General features: G+C 39.4%; 1 protein-coding gene across 1 annotated transcript in view; it reads left to right on the top strand.

Annotated features, from left to right (window-relative positions):
- ADCY10 (adenylate cyclase 10 (soluble)) overlaps positions 1-7,597 on the top strand; it is a 135,111-nt gene that overhangs the window by 101,694 nt on the left and 25,820 nt on the right. The gene's annotated exons all lie outside the window — the stretch shown is intronic.

Raw genomic sequence — 7,597 nt, 5'->3', positions numbered from 1 at the left:
AAGAGTGTTGACTGTGGAGCCAAGCAAACTAAAGCTGTGTACAATCTCAATCTCTTCACCATCCATCCTGATGCTACCAATTGGTCCAGTGGTGAGAATCCTCCCTTAATTTAGAGATTGTCTTAAGAATCAATTTGATATATGCACTGAACACTCATGACAAAAGACCAAAATAGATGTAGGACATATCTTTTACATGGTGATAGTTGTTCTTACTGGAAATATACCCTAAAGAAACTAGAACTGCCACCCAAGCAGATATATGCACACCCATGTTTATTGCAGCTTTGTTCATAATAGCAGAGTTGGAAACAACCCAAATGCCCATCAACAAACAGAGAAGCTGAGGTATATTCACACACTAGAATACCACACTGCATTGAAAAACAAGGAACTCATGAAATATTATACAAAATGTCCTGGAGGACATTACGCTGAGGGAAATATCTCAGTCAAAAAAGGACAAATACTGCATAGTGCCACTGTTGTAAAATGGGACTGACATCGGGGTTCGGAGGGAACTAAGAAGAGGAGGTAAATAATATATACTGCAGTGAAATACATGAGGGAGAGAACTGTTTAGGAGGAATATGTGATTAGGTATTATTGTCATGAGAAGAGTCCAGAATGAAAGCTGCGTAGTGGAGTGGACTGGGGGCCAGGAGAGGAGGGCAGCTGTATAACAATGAAAGAATCTTTCTTCTACTTTTCAAAGAGAAAAGCGAACTGTTGGGAGAGTGGGTGGACAGGGAGGAAAGTGTGTAACAGTGAATGAATAGAAATCCAAAGTCTCTATAAACTCATTAAAATAAAAAAAAATTTAAAAATGTTTAATCAAACAAACAAAAAGAGATAGTAGTTGTTAGGTGCCTCTGAGGTAGCGTTGACTCACAGTGACTCTGTGAACAGCGGAATGAAAGGCTACCCAAACTTGTGTCCTCCTCACAGACTCTGGCATGTTTTAACTCATTGTTGCAGTGGCTGTGTCAGTCCACATCCTGTGTGTTTTCCGCTCCTTTGCTGGTCCTCCTCTTTTCTACACATGATGTTGTTTTTAGGTGCTGTTGAGTTAACCACAACTCAACCTTATGAACAGCAGGCCTGAACACTGCCCTTTCCTGCACCATTCTCACTGTCCGTGATAGACTTGAATCTGTTGCTTCAGCCACTGGGTCAATCCATCTTACTGAAGGTCTTCCTCTCTTTTACTGACCCTCCAACCTTCTAAATATGATGTCCTTTTCCAAGGACTGGTGTCTCTCTCCTCAAAACATGCCAAAGTATGTGAGATAAAGTTTTACCACCTTTGCCTTCAAGGAGCACTCTGGCTACATCTTCTCCAAGAACACCTCCTTGTTCTTTGGGCTTTCCATGGGCTAGCCAGTACTCATCTCCAATACCACAGCTCAAAGGCATATGTTGTTCTCTGCCATCATTAGTCAGTGTCCAACTTTCAGAGACATGGGAAGTAATGTAAAAGACCACAACTTGGATCATGTGCACTTTAGTCTTCAAACTGACATCACTGCTCCTCAGCACCTTCAAAAAAAAGGTCCTTGACAACAGACTTTCCTAACACATTATGTCTTTTGGGGTTTTTTTTTAACTGCTGTTGCCAAGGTTGTTGATTGTGAATGCATTCAAGTTGAAATTGTTAACCACTACACTCTTCTCTCCACCTGTCACGATGTTGCCTATTGACCCGGTGGTGAGGATTTTGCTTTCTTGATGTTGAGATGTAGCCCATATTGAAAGCTACAGACACTGACTAGGGATGTCAGAAGGAGATTTGATGCCTTTGAGCTGTGGTGCTGGAGAAAAGTATTGAATATACTATGGACTGCTAGGAGAACAAAGATGTTTATCCTGGAAAGAGTTAAACCAGGCTGTTTCTTGGAGGCAAGGATTCTGAAGCTCTGTCTGACATATTTTGGTCATGTTGCAAGGTGGGACCATTTCCTTGGAGAGGGACATTAGGTTTGAGAGGGTGGAGGGATAGCACAAGAGAGGAAGACTCTTGATGTGATGAATTGATTCAGTCACTGTGGTAATGGGGGTAGGTCTGTCAGAGATAATAAGGTTGACTCAGGATACAGCCAGGTTCAGAGCTCTACTTGACAACACATAACAACAACAAACAATAGTCTTTGATCATCCTCAATAAGTGCCTCAGGACTTTCTCACTTTAAGCAAGCCAAGTTGTATCATCTGCATAACACAGGCTGTTGATGAGTCTTCCTTTGATTCTGATGCCACATTCTTCTTTATGAAATTCAGCTTCTCAAATGATTTGCACTGCTTTCAGTCTAAATAAGTATAAAGATACATCTTTGACATACAACTTTCTTGATTTTAAACCATGCGGTATTCCCTATTCTGTTTGGACAATATCTTCCTGGTCTAGATATAGGTTTTGCATGAACTCAATTAAGTGTTCTGGGGTTCCCATTCTTTTGAATGCTAGCCGTAATTTGTTGTGACCTACACTGTCAGATGCCTTTGCATAGCAAATACAACACAGATAGATGTTGCTTGTTATGTGCTGTTGAGTCACCTACAACTCATGGCGACCCTATGTACAACAGCCCTAAATCCGGATCTATCCATTGCCAATCTCACTGTGTCTGACACACCTATCCCCATTACCCCAGTGACTGAATCAATCCATCTCATCAAGGGTCTTCTTCTCCTGCACTGTCCCTCCACCCTCCCAAGCATGACATCCCCCTCCAAGGATTGATCCCACCTCGCAACATGTCCAAATTACGTCAGACAGAGCTTCAGAATCCTTGCCTCCAAGGAGCAGCCTGGAATCACTCTCTCCAGGATGAACTTGTTTGTTCTCTTAGAAGTCCATGGTATATTCATTACTCTTCTCCAGCACCAAAGCTCAAAGACATCAACCCTCCTTCTATCATCCTTAGCCATTGTCCAGCTCTCTGATGCATAGCATGTAATTGCAAAGACCATGGCCTGTATGAGGAGCACCTTAGTCTTCAGACTAACATATCCTTCTGGTATTCTCTACTTTCAGCCAAGATACATCTGACATCAGCAATGACATCTCTGGCACCACAGCTTGTCTAAATCCAGCTTGAACTTCTGGCTGTTCCAATACTCATCAGTACGGCCAAAAAATTTGGGGCTACCTGGCTAACTGGCTGGAAGAGATTCATATTTGTTCTCATCCCCAAGAAAAGTGATCCAGCTGAATACAGAAACATGATTTAGTATATTCTAAAATAGAATAATAAGTGTAAGCCCTCCTGCCTTTTCTTCTTCAATATGCTTTGTTTCCCTTGTGTTTTTCTTTCCATATGAAGATGGTGATTATTTTTTTCATCTCTCTGAAAGATAATGACAGGATTACGATCCATATCTATTATGCTTGTTGCCAGTGTCTTTATTGTAGAGGGTTTCAGCTGCTGTCTGCCATGAGGGTAAAGAGGGGGGGAAAAATGACTATCTAGTTTAACCAACATCATTTAAGAAACCATCTTCTTCCCCTACCCTATTCCATTTCATGGATTTCAGTCCTTTGTGGAAGTCAAGCTGTCTACAAGTGGATGAATTTACTTCTGAGTTCTCAATTCGAATCATTTTATCTCTTATAGCACTGTTGGGTTGTTTATTTTGATCATCATGTCTATATGGCAATTACCTGCTATGTAATGCACTCAGTAATGCATGTCTTATTCCAAATTGTGAATTGTCATTCATATAATGTCTAATCAAATCCTATCAGATAGCCCTTCCCTTCACTTATTCCAGTGTCATATTCATTATCTATTCATTTTTCTCTCTGTTCTCCCTTGCCCCAATCCATTATCTTTTTTTATGGTAGTGGGCTTATGAAGTACTTGGCCTTTTGTGACTGAGATATTTCATTCAGTATAATATCTTCCAGACTCATCTATGTTTTGTAGTATTTTGCAAATTCATTGTTTTTCAATGCTGTGTAATACCCCGTTGTGTGAATGTTTCACAATGTTTCTATTCACTTCTTTGTTGATGTGTACTTGTGCTGATTCTGTGTCTTTGTTATCATGAATAATACTGCACTAAGTATGGGTGTGTGTATATCTGTTTGTGTCACAGCTTTGGTTTCTTTAAGATCTATTCCCAGTAGAGGGATAGCTGGGTCAAATGGTATTTCTATTACCAATTTTTTGAGGAGGTACCAGATTGCCTTCCAAAATGGTTGTACTATATTACATTTTCACCAGCAGTGTACGAGTGTTCCAATCTCTTCTAGTATGTGTTGCTTGCTGTCCTGTTGAACATTGTTATTGTTCCTGAGGTCAGATGATATTGCATGGTTCTTTTGGTTTGGGGGGTGGGGTTTTCTCATTATTTTTTTTTTATTTGCATCTTTCTAATAACTAGGGTCGGGTTGCACAATGACTAGGGATAATAGAAGGAGAATTGATGCCTTTGAGCTGTGGTGCTGGAGAAGAGTATTGAGAGTACCATGGACTGCTAGGAAAACAAACAGATTCACCCTGGAAAGGGTTAAACCGGGTGGCTCCTTGGAGGCAAGGATTCTGAGGCTTTGTATAACATACTCTGTACATGTTGTAAGGAGGGACCAGCTCTTGGAGAGGGACATCATGCTTGAGAGGGTGGAGGGACAGCACAGGAAGGGAAGACCCTCTATGAGGTGAATTGATTCAGTGACTGGGGTAACCGGGATGAGTGTGTCGGAGACAGTGCAATTGGCACAGGACAGAGCAGAGTTTAGGGCTGTTGTACATAGGGTCGCTATGAGTCGCAAGTGACTCGACGGCATATAACAACAACAAAGTGTCAGGTTTTTATTCTCTCCATACACATTTAATCTGTATGCTGAGCAAATTATTTGAGAAGCTGGACTCTGTAGAGTGCAACATTAAGGTTGGAGAAAGACTCATCAATAGCCTGTATTATGCAGATAACACAAACTTGCTTGCTGAAAATGAGGAAAACTTGAAGCCCTTGTCTCAGAAGATCAAGAAATACAGCATTCAGTATGGATTGTATCTCAGTGTCAAGAAAACAAATCTTCTTACCTCTGGACAGATAGGTAACATCATGATTGATGGAGAAAAGTTTGGAATTGTCAATTACTTCATCATACTTGAATCCACAATCAACACCCTTTGTACCAGCAGTGAGGAAACCAGGAAACAAATTGCAATGGCAAGTCTGCAGTTAGGGACCTCTCCAAATTATTGAGAAGTAATGATGTCAGTTTGAGGGCTAGGGTGCATCTGATTCAGGTCAGATTGCTGATTGCTTGCTATTATTCTGACAGCTGGGCAATTAATAAGGATGGCAGAAGAAGATATTGATACCTTTGAGCTATAGTGTTGAATAAGAGTACTGAATATCCCATGGACTGCTAAAATAACAAATATGTCTTAGAGGAAGTGTAGCCAGAGTGCTCCTTGGAGGCAAGATGATAAAACTTTGTCTTACAAAAGTCAAGAATGTTGCTAGGAGAGGCTATTTCTTGAAGAGGGACATCATGCTTGGAAAGTCAGAAGGTCAGTGAAAGAGAGGTAGACCCTCAATCAGGTGTATTGACACAGTGACTGCCTTAATGGACTACAGTGTGTCAGCAAGTATGAAGATAGCACAGGATAGGACAGGGTTCAGATCTGTAGTTATTAGGGTTGCTTTTCAGCATACTTGACTTGATAACACCTAACAACAACAACCAGGGATTTTGAACATTTCTTCATGTATTGTCATTTGACTTTCTTCTTTGTGCCCATTTTGTGATTGAATGTTTTTGCCTTTTTATTTTTGAGATGCTAGAGTATTCTATAAATTCTATAAATTTAGAATATGAAATTTCTTATCAGATATGTCATTACCAATTTTACCTCCAAAAGAGGTAAAAGCTCTTTTGGAGAAGTTTTCTGATGTGCATATGGATTTCAGTTTTAGAAGGCCCCCCTCATCTATTTTATCCTCTCCTGGTGGTAAGTTTTTCATCATTCTTAGAAGTTTCCTTAAGCCAAAGATTAGGGCTTATACAGTTGTCCCTAGTTATTTTTTTATTAACTATATAGTCTTTGATTTTTTTATTCCTTGATCCACTTTAAATTGGTTTTAGTGTATGGTGTGAAGTGTGGATCTTGCTTCAGTTTTCTGCAAATGGTGCACCATTTGTTAAAGAGGATGTAGTTTCCCCACTTAGCTGACTTCTTCTCTTTATCAAAGATAAGCTGACTGTAAGTAGGTGGGTTGATTTCCAGGTTCTCTATTCTATTGCATTGATTTATGTATCTGTCACTGTGCAGGGCCATGCTGTCTTGATTACTGTAGCTGTGTAGTAGACTTTGAGATCAAGGAGTGTGATGCCTCCTGTCTTGGGTTGTTTGGGGTTGTTGTTGTTTTCCAGTAGTGCCTTGCTTATCTGAGGTCTCTGTGCACACAAAATTGGAAATTGCCTTTTACATCTCTTTGAAGAATAACATCAGTATCTGTATTGGAATTGCATAAAATTTGTAGATTGCTTGTTAGGATTGTAATTTTTATGTTATTGAGTTTTCTTATCCATAAGCATGGTATATTTTCCCATTACTTTAAGTCTTTTTTTGCTTGTTTGTTTCTTTTAATTGTTGTTGTTATGTGCCATTAAGTCACGTGTAACTCATAGCAACCCTGTGTACAATAGCTCTGAACCCTGCTCTGTCCTGAGCCTACCTTATTGTCTCTGACATGCCTACCACCATCATCCCAGTCACTGAATCAATCTATCTCATCAAGGGTCTTTCTTTCTTGCACTGTCCCTCCACCCTTGCAAACATGATGTCCTTCTCCAAGGACTGACTGGTCTCTCTTATAGTAGTGTTTTGTAATTGTCTTTCTAAAGGTCTTTTAGTGTCTCTAGTTAGAATAGTTCCTAAGTATTTAATCTTATAAGAAGTCATTGTAGCTTGTTGGTGTTGTTTTTCTTATTTATTTTTCTATGATCTCTTTGCAATGGACAATATACAGGGGATTTTACCCTTAAAAAAATTCCTATATATGTTCTTCAGCATGCACAGAACATTCTCCAGAATCGATCATATTTTAGGTTACAAAGTAAGACTCAATAAATTAAAAACATTGAAATAATACAAAATATTTTCTCAGATCACAATTCTATAAAACTAGAAATCAATAATAGGATAATGGCAGAAAAAATACAGACAAACCTATTCATTGGGAATATAAACAACATCCTGCTTGATGTAAAAAAATTTAAAAATCCGTAAAACAAATGATAATGAGCATATAACTTACCAAAACCTCTGTGATACAGCAAAAGCAGTAATTTCAACGTCAATTCATAGCATTCAGCAAACATATTGAAAGGGAAGAAAGAATGAAAATTAACTATTTAATCCAATATCTCCAGCAAATAGAAAAAGAACAGCAAGCAAACCAGATAACCTCTAAAAGAAAGGAAATTTTACAATTGTTGCTGTTGTTATGTACCATCGAGTCGCTTGCGACTCATAGAGACCCTATGTACAACAGCCCTAAACCCTGATCTATCCTGTGCCAATTGCACTGCCTCTGACACACCCATCCCGATTACCCCAGTCACTGAATCAATCCACCT

Source organism: Elephantulus edwardii, unplaced genomic scaffold (assembly GCF_000299155.1).
Source record: "Elephantulus edwardii isolate Elephantulus edwardi_28Jun2011 unplaced genomic scaffold, EleEdw1.0 scaffold00057, whole genome shotgun sequence".
Taxonomy (NCBI): domain Eukaryota; kingdom Metazoa; phylum Chordata; class Mammalia; order Macroscelidea; family Macroscelididae; genus Elephantulus; species Elephantulus edwardii.
Note: the sequence above shows the minus strand (reverse complement) of the source record. Positions and strands in the feature narration are given on the sequence as shown.